General features: G+C 39.2%; 1 protein-coding gene across 1 annotated transcript in view; it reads left to right on the top strand.

Annotated features, from left to right (window-relative positions):
• FRMPD4 (FERM and PDZ domain containing 4) overlaps positions 1 to 19,100 on the top strand; it is a 304,246-nt gene that overhangs the window by 86,740 nt on the left and 198,406 nt on the right. The gene's annotated exons all lie outside the window — the stretch shown is intronic.

The following is a 19,100-nucleotide window of genomic DNA, read 5'->3' as shown; positions in this document are numbered from 1 at the left end:
CAGGCTGTGGGCTGGGGAGCCCATGTGCACAATTTCTGCTGCCCTTAATGGGCATTATGAACATAAAGTGAGACTAGCACACCGTGATTACACACACAGAGCCAAATTAGTATTGTTAATGATGATGTGTATAGGTTTCAGTGAAGGCTGAATTGCTTCTAATGGTTTTCGTATCCCATTCTTTTCTCCAGTGTGAGGTAATTCTGGCTCCTGAGCTCATGTTTTAAATAGGTGTCCCCCCTTCTGATATCTGTGAAACATTATTCCTGGTTTCTGATTTATGCACTATGCTGACTTTTTTTTTGTTTGCTTCAGCAATAATCATATTTTAATATGACACTATATATAACCTATGTGAACTATGAAGGAAGGCAGTAAATTGAGGGAGAAGTTGGCAATTAGTGGTGGATCAAAAGCAAGAGAACTGGGACTTCAAAGAAGGAGGAGAAGCTTCAGTGGGCTCGCTATCACATTGTGGAGGTGTGTGTGGGGCTGGCATTGGTACTGACTTGTGTGCAGTCTTGAAGAGGTATGTTCCTGGCTTGTGTAGAACCTCCAAGCATTAAATACAGCCCAAAGACAGAGAACTGATAAAATAAATGTGTAATGAGTGAATATTAAAAGCTACCTGTCAATCTTCCTCAGCAGAAGGCTGAGTTTAGAGGAATATAGTTGTGAGGAGCAATTCTGAGCTCTGCCTCAGGTGATGATGGCCTGGCTGGTATGCACGCTTGCACTGCATCCATTAGGTGGAGCAAAGGCAAATTTCTTGGGAATGGTGAGGGCTGTTATCTGCAGGTCCCATTATATTGGCTTCTGGTATAGCTCTACCATATGTACAATGTGGTTTAGATGTATGCTGTAGATAATGAGAGGAATGGCCAAACTCTTTCTCCTTATCCTCATTCTCCTCCTTCCTTGCTCTCTTCTGTTTCCTTTGATCAATTTGACCGAGGAGAAAGCTAGCTCATCTGCTCCCATTCCTGGCCTTCCCTCCTGTGCCTTATGTTGACTGCACTCCCTACTCTCTCATTTAAGGTGTGGCTGCACGATTGCTAACTGGCCCAAAGGGCGATCTCATTTGGTGGCTTTTAGGCCTAGATACAACTGAACACGAGTCTGCTTCCTCAGTCTCTGTGCACTGCTGGGGCTGAATACACTGCAGGTAGGATGTGCTGCAGCTGGAAGGGATCGCAGATTGGGAATGGAAGCGTGCTGGCTAATGGCTTGATACCAGAAATACTTGTGAAGCAGGTGTAGTCATCACTGCTCCTCTGTACCTGGAAAAGCTCCTCAGCATACTTAGGAAAGCAGTTCACAATTCTGATTCACTGATGTGTAAAAGGCCTTATTATTCACTTTCAACTTGTCTGTTCCTTTCTCTGAGTATCTGTGCTGGGCAATCCAGCCTGAGATGCTGTCTGTGGTACTTCCTATCCTCCTCTATAATGATGCTAATGGTGAAATGGCATGGCAGGTGACGTTTAGACATTAGCTTGCTCAGGGCAAAGGAAGGAATATGAGCAGCCAAGCTTAAAATATCTTCCATTTAAACACGGGGGGGGAGGGAAAGAAAAAAAGAAAAAGAAAAAAAGAGAATGCTTCATCTGGAAACAAAAGTTACCTGTTAGATTAAAAAAACAAAACAAAAAAGTCTGGCTGTTTTTTATTGTTTTTTCAGTCTCCCCCATGGAAAGAGCTCTGTTAGTCGTGACAGTGAAATTCTTTATAAGTGCTGTTCCTGAACTTGAATCCTGTCTGTTGTTCAGACTGTTAAATTGAGCTTTCGGAGTAGTTTACTACAAAGAAAAAAAAAAAAGAAGGAAAAAAGAAAATAAATTAATAGTCCCCCTAGGCGTCTTCATAGAGGATACCCTCCCTCTTTTCCGAAGTAAGAGAAATAGGAACTGGATGCTTTTAAATGAAAAAATGCTTTAAAATTGTATTGCTTCTTGTTTATTTAAGATCAGTGTACATCTGTCAGCAAAACAAAAGAGAAGCCTTGTAAATTAAACTGAAAGCTTCATCTCAAGATCAGACATGTCAGTAAAACCAGAGGGGTTTGCTCCCCAGATATATCAGAGCAACCGCATTGAGTTCATTTATTTCCAGTCCTTTCAAGTGCTTCCCTTACAAATTGATGCTTAACTCAGGCTACTCTATGGTTTTCTGTTGTCATTGTTAGTTTACCAAACATGAACAAAACTTGCCAAATTTTTATTACAGGTCTAATCAATAATTTCAACCCATGTTTTTTATTTTCTTTACTGCCCCCAGACTGAGAGGTTTTCAGAGGCCTTCAGTCGACTGCTTAATTTGCTTAATGCGCACTGTGGTATTACAAAAGTTATCTTACTTCTGTAAAAGAAAGTAGAGACTACAGGCTAGAAATAGCTGGCATAGCAGCTATTTTGTGCTGGTATTTTATTTTGGTATCCACCAGCTTTCTGACAGCATTTAGTATTTATAGCTGCTTTTAGTGGAGCATTGGTTTCTATGCCCTTAGTACAGATTTTCTTAATTTAGTCAGAATGGAAGGAGAGAAATGCTCCACTGCGTTTATTTGTTCTTTGTTGCTTGTGCTGAAAGATGCATTGTTTGCGAGTCTACTTTCAGACCATGACACAATAAAACAATAACAAAGATATAATTATAAAGGCCAAAGTTTTAGGTTTCTGCTTGTTGTGGAAGGCTGGCATTCGCAGAGATTCCTGGGAAAACAGTGATGCACTGAAATCTTAGCAAAAATCTTATTTCAGTGAGTATTAGCCTACTTCTCACATGATGCCTCATGACTCCTCCTTTCCTTGTTGCACTCTGTTTTGATTATTCTTGCAAAATGAGGCAAGATCATATTTTACTGAAGAACCTTTATTGAGGAAGGAGACAATGTGTGCTAGTGTGGATTGCAAATAACAGGGAATGATGAAGGAAACACTTAACAATCCAGATTATTTTGCTATAGGCAGTAATGGACTTGCTCTGCTAAAGTTCCATTGTGAACCAAATTGGACATGAAAGGATTGATACTGCACAATTCAAGGAAAAACATTGGGATTTAGTCTGTGAGATGGAGTGAGATTAATATGGCAGTGAGGGATAGGTGTGAAATAATAGAAGTGTGTTGTATTAGGAGCTCCTTTAGGGTAAGGAGAAGCAAAATGCTGCATGCCAGCTATTCCTAGCCTGTTGTCTCTACTTTCTTTTACAGAAGTCATGGTGCATATAGCTTATCATTTACTCATGTTTTTTAAAGTTTTTTTTTTCTTCATGGAGAATTGGATTCACTATGTAACTTAAAAAAAAAAGGAAAAAAGAAAAAAAAGAAAAAACTTTTTTTAACTTTCTGAAATATACTTTGCAAGTACTGAAGAAGAAGTAGTTTCTTCTACTTCTGTCGTCGACAGAATGTGAATCCTGATCCTTTAGGTCTGCAGTGTGTACAATTTCTGCAGGATGAGAGTAGAAGCAATGCTGATCAACATGGGATACCAGGTGCTGAGAAGAAGCTCGATATATGTTTCTTTACGTGAAAACTGTTTGGGATACAGTGGCACAATAGTGTAGACCAGAAGCTGAATTCTACCTTCATGTCTGGGAAGGGAATGCTTTCTATAGGTTAGAGATAAAACGGCCCAAACCCTTGTTGGAGCAGTCCAGGAGCATGATAATGTTTTGGTTTGGCAATAGTTCTCTAGAGCTGCTCCATGGGTGGGGTTGAATTGCTTTATTTAATAGAGAAGGATAAGCAATCTTAATTGTAAGTAACAGGCAAATGTGAACATAGGAGCACAGTTAAAAACTCTGTTAAAAAGAGGAACGTATTAGAAACTACACTGTTTCTGAAAGGAAAACGAACTGCGATCTAGTTGGAGTTCTGACATTTAATTAAAATTGAGCATTCATGAGAAGCAGATTTTGTGTGATTTTTTTCTCCTAGTTGGTCACTGAACCTTTCTTTTAAAGCTTTCCAGTGTTTGGATTCAAATTAGTGCCAGTAGCAGTTCTCACAATTTTCTAAGTCAGAAGTTGCAATAATTGCACTCATAGTGAAGAGGAAAATATATGGAGTATTATCATGCAGTTAATCAGCAAAGACTTTGCCTCATTTTTTTTCTAACTTACTAATTTATGCTGTGAATGTTATGATTCCAAGATTGATGAACAAAATATTGGCAACTGTGGAGCTCCGCCCCACTTCTGAATCACTCTCAGGAAGGAGTGCTTTGTTTGTTTTCAAGTAACCATTTGGTATACCAGCTTCACTTCTCTTTCCTTAGGTGTTACTGGGAGACTGTCCTAAGGAATTAATCCTATACTTCTCCTTAGCAGTAGCAAAGCTAGCATACTATACTTTCAATTATGCAGATAGACTTAAGGCTACACATGCTCACATCATTAAATGCCAAGCCAAGTTTTGACTTAAAAAAGTGACAGCAACTACTTAAAGTTGTATGTATGCTCTTAGAGAGCTATGTAGTTACGAACATTTTGTGGAAAAATAAGCCGTATTGAGTTTCAGCAATCACTTTTGACTAATTTAAATGCAGTGTTACTTAAGCAGGCAGCAGTCAAATTCTGGTTCAGTGATCCCACATCCTCTAAGATTGCCGCTCAGGCTGGACGTTAGGAAATACTGCTTCTCTGAAAGGGTGGTCAGGCACTGGAATGGGCTGCCCAGAGAGGTGGTGGAGTCACCGACCCTGGAGGTGTTCAAGGAACGTTTGGACGTTGTGTTGAGGTACATGGTTTAGTGAGAACCATTGGTGATGGGTGAATGGTTGGACTGGATGATCCTGTGGGCCTTTTCTAACCTTGGTGATTCTACAATTCTATGATTCTAACTAGTTAGAGGATGCTTCCTCCACAGACCCCAGACCTTGCAGCTCTGAATTCCCTACCTGTACTTGATCTAGAAGATCAGATTCTTTCATTGCCCTTTTTTTAATTGACAAAAGCCAGTTATAAAAGCCGAAAGAAGAAGCTGTCTTATTGAGCATGCAAAGTTTGGTATGTCATGAATGTAGCTTTGCCAAAGGTCCTGGAGTTGAAAGTGGGTGTGTCATTTCTTCCGTGCCTTGGCCACAGGGGACACTTATCTTCTCTGTTTATGTGGTGTTGGGATAGGTGTTGCAATCAGCATAGGAAAGATTTCCCACCACAGTTTCACATGCCCTCAAGTAATGGGGAGTTTGCTTCTGCTGGTGTGAATTCCAGACCCTGACAATTTTAGTTTGTGAACTTCTTCTGAAAGGATAACATCCAGAGTGAAACTTCCTGTAACTAAGAATATGAGGAATATATATCCCTGATGTTTTTGACAGGGAAAAAAACGATCCCCAAACCAGATGCTGGTGTTAATTGAACGGAGAATGTCTTGAAATCATTCATTGGCCTGGAGATACATTGTTCCCAATCGCTTGCAGTTTCATTTCAGTCAGAAAATGATAAGATAATATTTTTTTAATTAAGGTAACTTTATAAATTAACCTGTCAATAAATGGCATTAACATTTTCAGCAGTGCGGTTACAAGTAGATGAATTCATTGCACTGATCTTTAGCCAAAGGAGAAATATTGGATCCAGTGCTGAGTTGTTAAATGCTAATGAATCATTGATGTAATGAATTTTGTCTTCCTGTGTTCACTGTGTGACTGGCAGCAGACCAGTCTCCTCCAAATGTGCTGTTCAGAATTACTCAGATTTTTGGAGGGGCTTATAGTGTTGAGTTGCTACTCTAGGATCCCAGTTCCTTCCCTGTATCACGTAGACAGCTTCTCTGGTTTGGCTGAAGGCCATTTTTGTTGGGTAGATTTTGGTGGGAATACGTATTGGTAATTAGTTTCTAAATTCAATTTCTCTGAGAGCTTTGCTTGTGCATTCTGCAGTAAACTTAATTGTGTAAATGGTCATGAAAGTGCATGTGCAGTGGCTCAGGAATCAAAGAGACTTAAAAATATGTTGAACTGCAGAAATATTTAATGCTTTATCTGGTCTCATTCAGATTATTATTCCCTTTTACAAGATTAATAGAACTCTTGGAAGAAAAGCAAACTTTCTTCAATAGCATTACTGGAAGAAAATTGGCTTTCAATGCCTATTTCAATTTAGTATAAAGAAATCTATAATAAAATAACTCAAAAAGCATTGTACTAAAGGGCTCGAAGCTGGAGGTCCAAGCGCATTAGTGAAACATTGACTGCTGAAGCAGCTGTTTTCTTCAGAAGATGCTCCGAATATACAGTAACTTTTGACCAGGTTAGAACAAAACAAAACAAAAATTATGAAGCATTTCAGTGTGCTGAGCTCCAGAGAAAATGCAATTCAGAGTGCGTGGCTGGGGTTGTATTGGGACGGGGCTTTTGCTCTAAGAGTTGCTGAGATGTGAAGAGGTATTCCTGAGGCGTATCTGGGATTTGTGAGTGCCATTGCTCTTATTCATGAGCAGCTCTTGCTGCATTTTGAGCTCATGTGCTTCTGCTGCTGGCTCGCTCCCTGCCCTGCAGTACTCTGGTTTCCAGGAAGACACTTGACATTTTAAGGATTTGTTTTCTGCTTATTTTTCTCTTTGTCTGTCATCTTCTGACATTTGCACACGATTTAAAATTGTCACAGCGCTGTCCTTACATCTTACTACCTCACCTGCTTCCTGAATGCTACCAAATAAGCTTCTGGTGGAAGAGATTCTGTTGTTTCTTCTTTTTTTTTTTTTTTCCTCCACCCTCTATCAAACGATAGAGTTTGAATATTGTTACTGAAGTCCGAGGAGATGTGTGCAGAAGCTCGTGGATAGATCTGGGCAGAGGCAGGAGAAAAAGTGTTCCAGTGTTGATTGCTGGACATCTGGTGGGAGCAGCTGTGGGGCTGAGGTCAAAGTGTTTCAAGTGCAAATGCCATTTGCTTTGTTCCAAACGCAGATTGCTTGGCTTACCTGACCTGTCACAGACGGTAGCTTTTAACTGCTCTTTAAAATCAATCGGTGCGGTCGTGCTTATGGCACACTGGCTTAACTGAAAAGGTCTGTCCTGTAGAAAACCAAGAGCTAGGTCCTGAATGTGCATGCCTTGAACGGCAGTCAATTATTTGATAGCTGGATTTTTTCCTGCTCTTTCCATGACGTTATCTGCGTTGTTACCCACGGGCATATTGGGATGTTGAAGTGGATTTTTTTTTTAATTACTGTTTTTGATTGATTTGAGAGGACACGGAGGGCATGAGGATCTACTAGTGCAAATTAAAACCAAAAAGCACAAGGAACTGAACAGTGTAATTCAGTTGCATTTATTCTCCCTTTGCAAAATATAATAATTACTTTTTAGTTCTTATTTCCTTTCCGAATAATTGCATTTAATACTTAGTTGTGTGTTTTATTCTGGATTATTCTCTTGCTAATGAACTTCCTACTTAACAGCATTTCTTCTGTGCCCTGCACAGTAACATAAATGTTTGCGTTTTTCTCCCCTTTTCCCCAATTAACTCTTTGCATATTCCCACCACAGCTCATACATCTCAGCAGTGGTTGGAGCTCCTTTTGTTCTGTACCTATGCACCATAGACTGTTGATTTTCTGTCAGGAGGCAGATTCACTTTTTTAAGAAAGACTTGGGGACTTCCACATTGCTGTATAATACTGTAACAGTGAGACCACCTAATATTTCTCTGGGACCTCCAAAAGATCTGTAGTCTAGAAGAAAATGTGGGGATTCAAGCTAGAAAATATTTTCCATTGCCATAGCAGCCAAATGACTTGAGCATGCTCTGCCATTTCTTCCCTTGAGAGACTACAATGCTAACACAAGGCTCCTGAATTTCCTGATGTTTGTCAGTAACCCAAGGTGTGGGTCAGACCTACAGGACTCTGTCCTGATAAGGAAGAATTGGGGAGAAGGAGGGATAAATACATGTAGATGCTGTCTGTGCCTTATCTCCATCTTCACACTGGCCAGCAACAAGAACATCACCCTGTCAAAAATAAAGATGTAAGCAAAGTCAATGCATTTAAATTTGTCTGTTTCACTTCATCTCTCACCAGGAGGCAAGAAAAAAGTTAGTTTTCCATCAGCCTCTTGTAGAGGTTGTGTGCGTGTGTTGGTTAGGTAGTTGAATGCCCAGTTGAAAATTAAAGGTTGGCCAGCACTGAGTTTCATCCTAAGTGGAGGAAGCTACTTTCCGTTCAGAAAGAATAAATGAAAAAAAAAAAATAAAAAATAAAGACTGTCTTCTTAGGGAGGTACAGGGAAAATATTGTTACTAGAGTCTGTTCTCCAAAGGGAGTAAAAGATATTGCCTAGTGTTGAGACAGGCTCAACATCAGAAAATGCTGCACCATTCTCTCCCAGTCTGACCAGAAGATACTCTTATCAATTAAAATTAGCACTGTTTTAGCACTAGAAGAGAGGAGATCACACTTGGTTTTGGCACTTGCAATATTGCTGCAAAACTTTTCTTAGCAGCAGGTACATTTTTGCATGCTGTGTGAAGTGGCTGTGCAGTGGTCTGCTGACAGCTCCTCTCTCACCCTGCTTTTTGCTATTAAGAGGGTAGTTATATGAGTCTTCACCTCTGATTCTATTTGTCAAGTGTTCAACTTGTCTGGCTTACCTTTTATGATTTTTGATCTTGAAAACCAAAATTATTTAAGCTGAAGAGCTGAGTGTATTTTGAACTGCATATGCTTAAATGGAGGTCTTGTGGCTTTGGTAGATGGATGCGTTTTGGCCATACACAGTCTATTTAACTGCCAGCCTGGAGTTACTAAATGGAATGGAAATTCTCAGAACAAAGATGGTGCCAGCAGCCAAGAGCCTGTTCTGAGCTTGTTCATTATGCCAAACAATAAAATAAAGCCTTTGTGAAGCTGTGTAACACTAGTATTGTCATTAGTTGCATCACTTATTCATGTTCTGCAAAATAAACACATTTAGATGGCTGACCATGACAAGCGTTTCAAGAAATAATGGTTTTTAAGAGTCAGCGAAGACGTAATGAAGCTGAATATTGAAAAGAACATCACAGCCGTGAGTACAGTTAATCAATGAAATCGGTCTTCAGAAAAGCCAGAGATGTTGTACATCAGCTTTCAGTCCTGTATTTTTTGTCTCAAAATACTGCAATTAATGCCCTACTGAAGGTGGCGAAGACCAAACTTATGAGCCTTGATTTGTACAGTAACCATTCTGTAATGCCCCCCCCCCCCCCCCCACGAAGCCTTTTGGGAAGCTGCTTTCCTGAAATCCTGCTCGGGATTGGGGGAAGGTTTTAACTCACAAGATTAGATGATTTGATGTCGTGTGTAGGAAGAAGGATTGCTGATCTGAAGCTGTGATAAATGGCTGGCGATAGCCTGCTCAGCAGTGACACAGTGCATGATGATACGGAAGTCGATACAAATTCATAGTTTCTTCCTTAGCAAAAGGAAATGTAATTTGCCCAAAGTGGAAATTTTATACTTCAGTGTTTCAGCTACGAATGCCTTGCTCTTTTGTGCATTCACATTGAGACTGTAATGTTTTACCAATAAATGCGTTACATGCATGCACTCCTGGTTTTATAAACCCTGGTCTTGTGGCAGGAAATTGATTAAGCACAGAGGTTTCACTTTCTGTGTGGTGGTTAAGATGATGGAGTGAGCCGTGCTCAGACTTTACAGCGTGAATCTGTCTGCTCATCTGGAGTTGGTAGAAGGGGGCAGAAGGCGTACAGCAGGGAAGGAGAGAAAGCAAAGAACTCAGATTTTGAAGCAGAGGTAAACCACAGCGTGAAATGGAGAAGCATAAATGGCACAGTGAAAGAAGAGTTTGGCAAGACTGATGGGACTGCTGGAGAAAGACTTAAAGGAGGAAATTAAAGACAAGGAGTAATGCGGAAAAGTGAATACTTGAGGACCAAATTGGGAGAGAAGGAGGGGAAACAAGTAGTGATTTAATAGTAGTATGTTTTATTTCAACACAAAAACAAAACAAAACCCCCGCAGTGATAAAGAGCATATATTTATTATAATGGTTGTGCAAGCATGCAAAACTCAGAAAAAAGTCAGTGCACATATTAAGAGATGCTTCAGTTGCAGTGGTTTATGTGAGCCACAGACTTACTGTGCCTCATTTACTCTCCTCCTTGCCTTTTAAGATACATGGTATACGCTGGCCTGGCAATGTGAGGAGGACAATGGTTGTGGAAATTTCTTCTTCTGTTTGAGAAAGAGGTATTGAAGGCTCCATGCTATTTAATACAAGACCATCTTATCTGTATGTACAGGCATTCAGATAAGATGGTCTTGTATTAAATGCTATGGAGCCCTCAAGATTACATGTAAGATGGGTGCTAGGTAAGTCTCCGTGCTTAGATCGCTTTGAGTAACTCCATAGCCCTGGTCCGAATTCCTAAGTGGGACTTTATAAACGCTTCCGTGATTATAAAGGGAGGTGGGGAGGAGAGTCATGTTTCTGTATCCTCACAGTTAAGTGTAGACTCTGATGTGTGTAGGCTCCGTTGCTGCACTGCTGGAATCTGTATGTATTAGGAAGACTGGAAAGAAGTCTGTCATATCTGTTGCTTTTCAGTTGATTTCCATTTGCACCCAGTCTTTTGTAAAGCGGGGAAATAGTATGAATTTATCATTGCTTTGCTGTATTACAATGTTTACAAAGAAAAGTCTGATTTGCATAGGTATGTAGTAGGAGAGTGGAACATCTTACTGGTCTTAGATGTTCAAATCCATGGTGCTTCAAAAAGTGAGCCATCTAAATGCAGTTGCAATTCAGTGGAATTTTAGTTTTTGAAATGTTGGCACCATACAAACCGAGCTGTAAATGTTCCCTTTGTTCTGTGCTGTCACCCAGTCCCTTTCTTTGTGTTTCTGAACAATCACCTTGTACTAAATCAGACCTAAGTAAAGATATCCCCTAGATAGAGAACCTATATCTACTGTTTTAGGATATACATCATCCTAACTTTTGAATAAATGTTTTCTAAGATCACCTCTCTGGGGTGGTTTTTCTTTGTCCCCTTCCATTCTGTTTTGGTAGAGCAGTGACCTCGTTAAGTGCTGATTTGATGATCTTTTGTGTAACAAATTCATGTGCGGACAATTGATATTCTTGGCATATTCCTCACACTCTCGTGTAATTCCTCTGCAGCATGAGAATTGTAGGGTTTTGTTTTGTTCTCCCACCTGATAGCTGTGTGTTTGTCAATGCTTCTTATGAACCATTGGTACAATTATGCTTGAACTTGTATTTATTTTCTTGTTGTCTGGCGGTGACTATAGCCAGTCAGCTGCATCCTTTGACTTCGTGCAGGTAAGCATGCAGCTGCGTTGAGTAGAATCCTTGATTTGTACAAATAGGAAAATTTGATCTTGTTCATCTGTTTCTTGTTACTTGGGATAGTGTACTGCCCAGAATGAGACTGGAGCAAGGTTACAGTGTTCTACACAGAAGGAGCGCAGCTACATAACAGAGAGATCAAAGTTCATGGAGTGTTTTACTTCCATTTGAGTGATTGCAGTAGAAAAGAGGACTTGGTTAGAAGTTTTCACTCCGTTGTTTCAAGCAGTATAAACAGAACTTGGCACATCAGAACAACAAAAGCTTTTGTATGTTGCACGTGTGGTGCATCAAGTTTTAGGTATCTGAATGCTGTCTCTTTTATTGCGCCTTCACAGTCATGTTGATGAAGAGTAAATAGTTGAAAAGACTGGTTTCCTCACTAAGCAAAATAGAACGGCCTTGATCTGATAGAGAACACCTAGTACTTTCCCTGGAATTATTCACTGATGGGCATACTAGAAAGATGATGATTTCTTACCTATGAAGAAAAAAGAACAAGTGAAACACTGAACAACTAGCTAGCTGATGCTTTCTAGCCTTGTTAGCTCATAGATTGTTTCCCCCGCATGCATCTCATATGTTTATTTCTAATTAAGTTGTATTGCAGTCAGTAGTCTTCAGCAGATCTTATTTCCACTGAGTAGAATATATGCACTTCTGCCTTTTATTTCAATTGGGAAAAAAAGGAAACATTTTTATGATCTGAGGATTTTTTTTCATTGTTCTTCTTGTTTTATTGATGTGCATTCTTTTCCTCCAGTTTTCTCTTACTGAGGGCAGAGGGCATTGGTAAATGGATACCTTAAGCTTTTGACAAAAATCCAAGCACAAACACCAAAAAGATATGAATTTGAATAGGTGATAATTTACTTGCAGCAGTCTTCTTGAATAGGAATAACAAGGGAGAGAAAGGAATGATACTGATAATCACTAATACACAATTAAATGTTGAATGAGCAAAATTCTGAAAGTTGCTCAATTGTCTTGATATGCTGTTTGTCCACCACATAGACATATGTTGTGATCACAGTGGTACAGTGCACAGAATGTGGAATTAGGAACTCTGGATATACAGAGGAAGCTATTTTAATTCTTTGCAAGTGTGGACTGCAGTCAATAAAATAGCCAGAAAGATACCAAATTAATGTGGTGGAAGACTGTTTCAGCAAACGGTTATGCACATGAATATCTTAGGTATGACTAATTGTTTTCTGTACATGTGACTTAGGTATGACTAATACGTTTTCTGTATTACCATTGTCATGTCTTTGCTTTCCTGTGGAGACGCTCTTATTGTAGATTCTAGTGGGGATTAAGCCAATAAAAATGACCTCTTTATTTCAAAACACATGGATTGCTGTCTTTATAAGAAGTTATCTTCTTTTTTTCCCCGAACACTTTGTAGTGGGTGACATCAACAGTACTAAAAGAATAGTCCTATTATGCTTTATGGTGTTATGCTGGAGAGAATCCCTTCAGTGGATCATTGGGCGTCCTGCAGGATAGATCCAGGCCAGTCAGTGCAGAGGAGTGTAGTTTATGCTCACCCTTGTGTCCCAGCACTTTAGCAAATGGGCAGACATTTCTGAAGATTCCTAGAGTCAACCATGCAGAATAAATATAAGGAGTAAAAGTATAAAGAGATGGTTGTTCAGTAAGGACCTAATGATTGAATGAGAAAGATAGTTGAAGAGAAATGAATATTAGTTATATTCACTTTGTTAGAATAAAGAGAAACTAATAAATGGCAAAAGCAGAAGCCATCAAGGTGAGTTACTTTTAATACTTTCATTTTATCGAACTTTTATTGTTCTAAACAACGTTGTCTTGCCATCAACTGTGATGCTCTTGAACTCAGTATTTCGAAGTTTTTCATTTAGGCTTGGAGGAAACCAGCATCTCTGTCCCATTACTTGTAACATTTGTTTCTAGTCTAGTACCAGATCTTGAGGTTGGTAGCCTTGTCTGTGTCAGGAGGGTTGGAAATTGGTGATCCTTGGGGTCTCTTCCAACCCAAGCCATTCTATGATTCTACTATAAGTAGAAAAGCATAGTTTTAAACATATAACTTCTTGCTTCCTTGCTGTCTAGGAGTGGAAGATCCTTACCATACAGACTTCTTCCTCACTTATGTAGAAGACAGTTACTGCATGGAGAATAGTATTCAAATATAAATAATGGATTGATAGGAACTGTAGAACCGTGTAGGTGGAGGACTAGAAAAACGGAATGTTTGCCAGGCTCTTTCATTATTTATCAAAGCTGGTGAAATCTAGTTGTCACAGCCTAAGATACTCAAAGTTCTGAATAAAAGCCATTCTATTTCTGATTTTGTTTCTTTAACCAAAAATTGTTTGCACTTACTGGGGTCTTTAAAGAGCTGCAGGCTCTAGAAAGTGATCATAGGTTATTTTTGTTCTTTTAATGAATTTAATGTAAGACTTTCTACCGATGACCTAGGAAATGATACAGTTTACTCATACGGAGCTCTGATACAGTAGACAAAATATTTTTAATTGTGAGCTCATTGGTGTTTTTAATTAAATGGCCAAGTTTTCCACTAAGTGCCATAGAGCTAGTTTTTAAAATGAGTTTACATTTAGTCACATTTAAAAATTCAAGCCCCTAATGCTTTTTGAAGCCAAAATACTTCTATAATCTGGCTTTTAATGACCAGAAAGTTATCCGTATGCAATATTAATAGAATATTTGTATTTCAGTATCCCAGAGAAGCACTTACGTAGCAGAGTTGATTATTTTTACCTAGCCGCAATTAGGTTATAATGCACATATGATATGTAGTGTGTTCACATAGAGCGTGCGTGCACACTGAACATAAATGCAAGCATACAGATCACGTTTGGCAATAGAATAAGTAGAATGATTGTAGGCGTGTTGCTACATGCCAGAGAAAAGAAAGAGAGCCCTGTAATGAAATCTCATTGAGGATGCAGAGAGTATGTTTCACCATTAGACATTCTCCTCATGTTTCACTTAAATGCATCCTGCTCTCATGAGAGGATGAGCAGTGCATTTGCACCGGCTCATTCAAATTGAATGTTGGTAAAAGAAGAGTCTTGAGCAAACAGTGAACAGTCTGGCATTTTTTAAAGACAGGAGAAAGGTTAAGCTGTCTGCTGTTTAAACTGCTCCTTTATTGGATATTTATTCGCTGACCGTGTGTATTGGAGGTGTTCTTGAAAGAGTCACTGACAAGATTTCGGATGGCTGCATAGCACAGGTCTGGACTAAATTAAACTAAGGCTGTTTTTACAATAAAGTTTAGGTCTTCGTAAGTGCCTTGTTATGTTGTTTTTATATCAGAGGATAGATTGACTGTATTTTTGCTGGGAGAGAAAAGAGGACGTGATGTGCCTTCTCTGTATCCTTTCTCTCCCTCAGTTTTGACAGCACTGCATCTTTAGCTTAGCTTACAGCTATAGAAAATAAGTAACTTTGCTAGATAAAGTGCTTGCAAACTGAAGAATTTGGTAAAAATGATTAAAGTCAGGCTTTGTAATCAGTGTCCTTTTTTTCTATTGTTTGTGTTTGCTGTTTCACAAATGCTGTAGAGCTTGCTGAACTTGAACTTGATGATCTCCTCCACAGTGCACTGAGTGACTGCATGGAAGACAGTCGCTCATTTGCGTGAAGCACAGCATCATCTTGTGGTGCCACAGGCATGTTTTATAAGCATCACTAGTTAATTATAGAAAGAAAAGGCAAGGCTATACATGCGCATTAGATTTAATCTTGCACTATTTGCTCAGTGAAGGGATTTCTAAGAGCCAAATTGTTGGTTTTTTTTGTTATTCTGAACTACTCACGTAACTCCCAAACTCCAGCACATGTGCACGTGACCAGGACCTGCATATATAAATGAACATCAGAAATATCTTCACTGTTTTGTCAGGTATCTGTTTAGCACTGTCATAAACATTATAGAAAGTCTTTTCATCTAAAGGCTCCTGAAGACTCTTCTTCCCTCTCCCTGTGTCTGCTCTCAGTCTTTTGAAGGTATCCGGCCTTTACAGGTCCCTGATGCTCTTTTATTATTTTTTATTAAGATTTTTATTTGTTTTTCCCTGCCTTTCCCAGTGATGGGGCTAAATGTCTTATAACTGTTGTACTGAAACTTAGTGTCCCTGGATTGTTTCATAAAGTAGTCTGCAGTGTGTGTTCTATAAGGGAGCTGTCATTACGAGAAAATGTTCAAAATAAGAGTGACATATAAATATGTGTGTGTCTGTATTTGTTCACTTATGTATAGAAATATATGTCATAAACACAATGTCAGGACTTGGTTTGATTTCTGTCTATGTAAAAAAAGGCACGCAGAGTAGTTGTATGGCTGCCTTCAAGCAGCTTAAACGTACTTCCATGGACGTTCTGGGTCAGAGACCTGTACACGAGTAATACAAACTGCCATGCAGCTAATCTTGGGGTCATCTGGCTCCATTTGGATGATTTACTGTGGACTTGTAAGCTCCAGCACATCTGTACGTGCTTCCTCAGGCAGTTGGGATGCCTTGGTGGTGTCAGGTGAGCAGCAGAAGTGGTCCTGCTGTCATTGCCGGTAGTAAACTCAGCAATAGCACATAAACCTTGGGAGCCTATGTAGTGTTTCAGTGGTATTTTGTTCTGCTGTTGTTGTGTTGTGTTTTGGTTTTTGTTGTTTGTTTGTTTTCTTTGTCATGGGAAAAACAGTATTCCATTGAACTCTGCGTGCATACATTGTATGGGTTGCAGTGACAATGGGAATGAGAATAAGCCTGGAATCATCAGGCTGTAAAACCTGTTGCAGGCCTCAGTAAATGCTGTCTGTGAGCTTTCTAGGTACAAGGATTTGTTGCAGTTCTCTCCCCTACCATCTCTGTTGTAGCTGCTCATTTTGGAACACCTAGATGCCTTGTTCAACTACTAGTAACAAGGCTACTATGAAAGAACTGACAAAAAACCTACAAAATTATTATTTTCCAAGCATTGCTTTTTGCTTCCAAATTGTCAGGTGCTCTGGATTTGACTATATTGGCTGGATGTGGCTCTGGGAAGCCTGGTCTGGTGGCTGGCGACCCTGCACATAGCAGGGGGTTGAAACTGGATGATCATTGTGGTCCTTTTCAACCCAGGCCACTCTATGGTATGATACGATATGGTATTTACTGCATGCTACAATGAGAAGTAGCAGGCAACTCTGTAATGTTCCAGTATTTGGAGGCTTGCACCACTTCCAGTACCGGTTGAAAGACTGAAGCATGCTAATCTTTTACATTCCAGACAGCCCTCTTTCTACTCAATACAAACAGCAATTTTTTTGATTGCATTCCATTTTAGGCTGTTCCATTTGGGTTATTTTGGGGTGGCTGTGGTTTTTCCTTCTTTTTTTTTTTTTCTTTTTTTAAGTCAACCAATTTTATGAAAACTTGGAGTCGAATCATAGTATTGTATTAAGCATTAATTAACTTCCAGTAGCAAAAGTTAGTTTCTTTCTTTTCTGAAGTCTGATGATTAATGCTTTTGATAACTTCTGAGCAATATGTTGTTTGTCATGTCATGAGAATGCTTATGAAGTCCTGTTCCTTTTCTCAAATGAGTGTTCTTGGTTTTGTCAGGCAAACAATTCCATTTTTCTTGCAGGATTCTTTGTTCCTTCTGGAGAATCTTCAAATAGAGAATGGAGTTTCAAAACTGAATTAATGTTAAAACAGTATTTAACAACTAAACCTTAACAGCAAGTTTCAGTAAGTTAGAATTATACCTTTCTTCTGACCACCAATAAGAAAATGGAAGGTGCTGACAGCCCATTTTTCTAAGTGAAAGAAGTGTGCTCTTAATAGCATTAATTAGATGGTTGTTCTGATAATCTCAGAGGTCTCTAATTCTGAAGTAATAGAAAAATAACCATTCAGCAGCTGCTCTGCATGTCATTTCATCTTTGAACTTTTTAACCATTTGCATTCTAGGAGAGCTTGTAGCCAGTTCTTTATTGATATTTACAGTATTTAATTTCTTAGACATGTTGAATATCTCCAGTTCATTTTGCCTGTGATTGAGCATAGCCTTTTGTTAGTTGGTAGAGCGATGCCAATGGAGGCTGTATGATTGTCCCTGTATGGTTCCAGAATAGCAGCCAAGAGCCGCTCAGTTATAGGGGAGGATATGTTTGAGCTGTCCTGAGGAAGGCCTAAACTGATGCTTAGAACAGATGGAAAGAGAGACAGAGTTAAGGTTATTGGAAAAGGGTTTGTTATCTTTTTGCAGGTGTAACTTCTCTTCTGATGTCCATGAAGCTGTCCTCAGGTGGTACTGGGCTTTCACAGCAAATATCAATCATTGTGTTTACACATTTACACTGTAAGCGCAATTACCATATCTGCTTCAGTTGTATACTCAGAGTGCAAAGTCTGACTGAGCAAAAGAATGTTCTTATGCTAAATTTAGTAGGCTGCTTACTCATTTTGCAGAAGTGAAAATATCTTTTGTCTTACTGAGATGCTGAGGGTAGCTAGGTTTTTCAGAAGCCCCAGTTCAAGTGAAAATATAAATATTTCTTGTTGAAAAAGAAAATGTTGACTGTTTTCCTAGCTATGATTTAATTAAAGAATGGAAATGTTCCAAATTGAAGGAACGCACTGGATGTTGAACTTGAAAAGTCTTTGCCAGTTCAAGCTTCAGTAATTTTGGTAAGTTTTAGTCATTTCACCACCAACGTGCCAGAGAAGTAGAGGTCAAAAAGACACACTTGCAGGGTCTGTGAAAATCTACAGCTGCACGGATTGATAGAGCTCAAAGTTGTGCTCATGCCCTGAGAAGGAGCGAACTCAGCCCTTACGCTCCACGTTCACTGATCTGTCGGAACGGAGGCAGCCCCAGTCAAACACATGAGTTGCCTTTTTGCCCAGCTGTTCTCATGGGACTGCCCCTCTAGTCATTGAAAGAGAGATTTCTTTGTGGAGGGAGAGATAGTGCTGTGTCTGCGGGCAGCTGCTTCTGCCAAGTGCCTCAGTGTTTAGAGAAGAGATTTTTCTTTCAGATCCTGAAGAACAATTTCAGATCGCAATTTCCTTTGGATTTAGAGTGTTTTTATTACTCTGCAAAGAATGAACAAGGTCCTTGAATTGATGCAGCCATGCTAGGCAACTGAATTATTTATCTGGTTGAGTATATGCAGTAGACTTCATCAGTCAAACTTTATTGAAGAGGACTCTGCAGCTGCTGTAAAACGCCTTGAATGAAATTAAAGGGTAATTATAACTCACTATTCTTCTGCATAGAATTTCCAATAAATTGTAAACTCATTTGCTGATGAAAACAATTAATTGAAGGTCATGCTTTATGTGTATTAAAAAGATAAGGCTATCTGTGTAGTGGAATATCAACAATACAGTGCAGCTCTTGCCGAAGATCAGGTTGTCTTGCATCAGATTTTTGTTGCTCTTTGAAAATCTTTCTGCAGTTATATTTTTGGTCAGTTGTAAAGGCTTTTTCCCATGCAGTGTTTATAATGCTGAAAATGTAAATGTCAATTCCATATTAAGGATTAGCTGTGGGCTTGGAGAAAGCGTAAAGTTAATTGAAAGGTCATAAATAAATTAGTGCTTTTTATATGTGTGTTTGTGCATATACTTCTAAAACCCATTTGTAGAGAGAGGAATGTTTGGATGTATAAAATTTGGATATACTTATGAAGCTTGTTGAATGTCTGTACTGATACTGAGCTGCAGTATAAAGGGTTCTCCAGCTGTCTCTTGAGAAAGCTGTTGCACAATGACT

This window comes from Gallus gallus, chromosome 1 (assembly GCF_016699485.2).
Source record: "Gallus gallus isolate bGalGal1 chromosome 1, bGalGal1.mat.broiler.GRCg7b, whole genome shotgun sequence".
Classification (NCBI taxonomy): Eukaryota; Metazoa; Chordata; class Aves; order Galliformes; family Phasianidae; genus Gallus; species Gallus gallus.
This window is presented reverse-complemented; position numbering and strand designations above follow the sequence as displayed.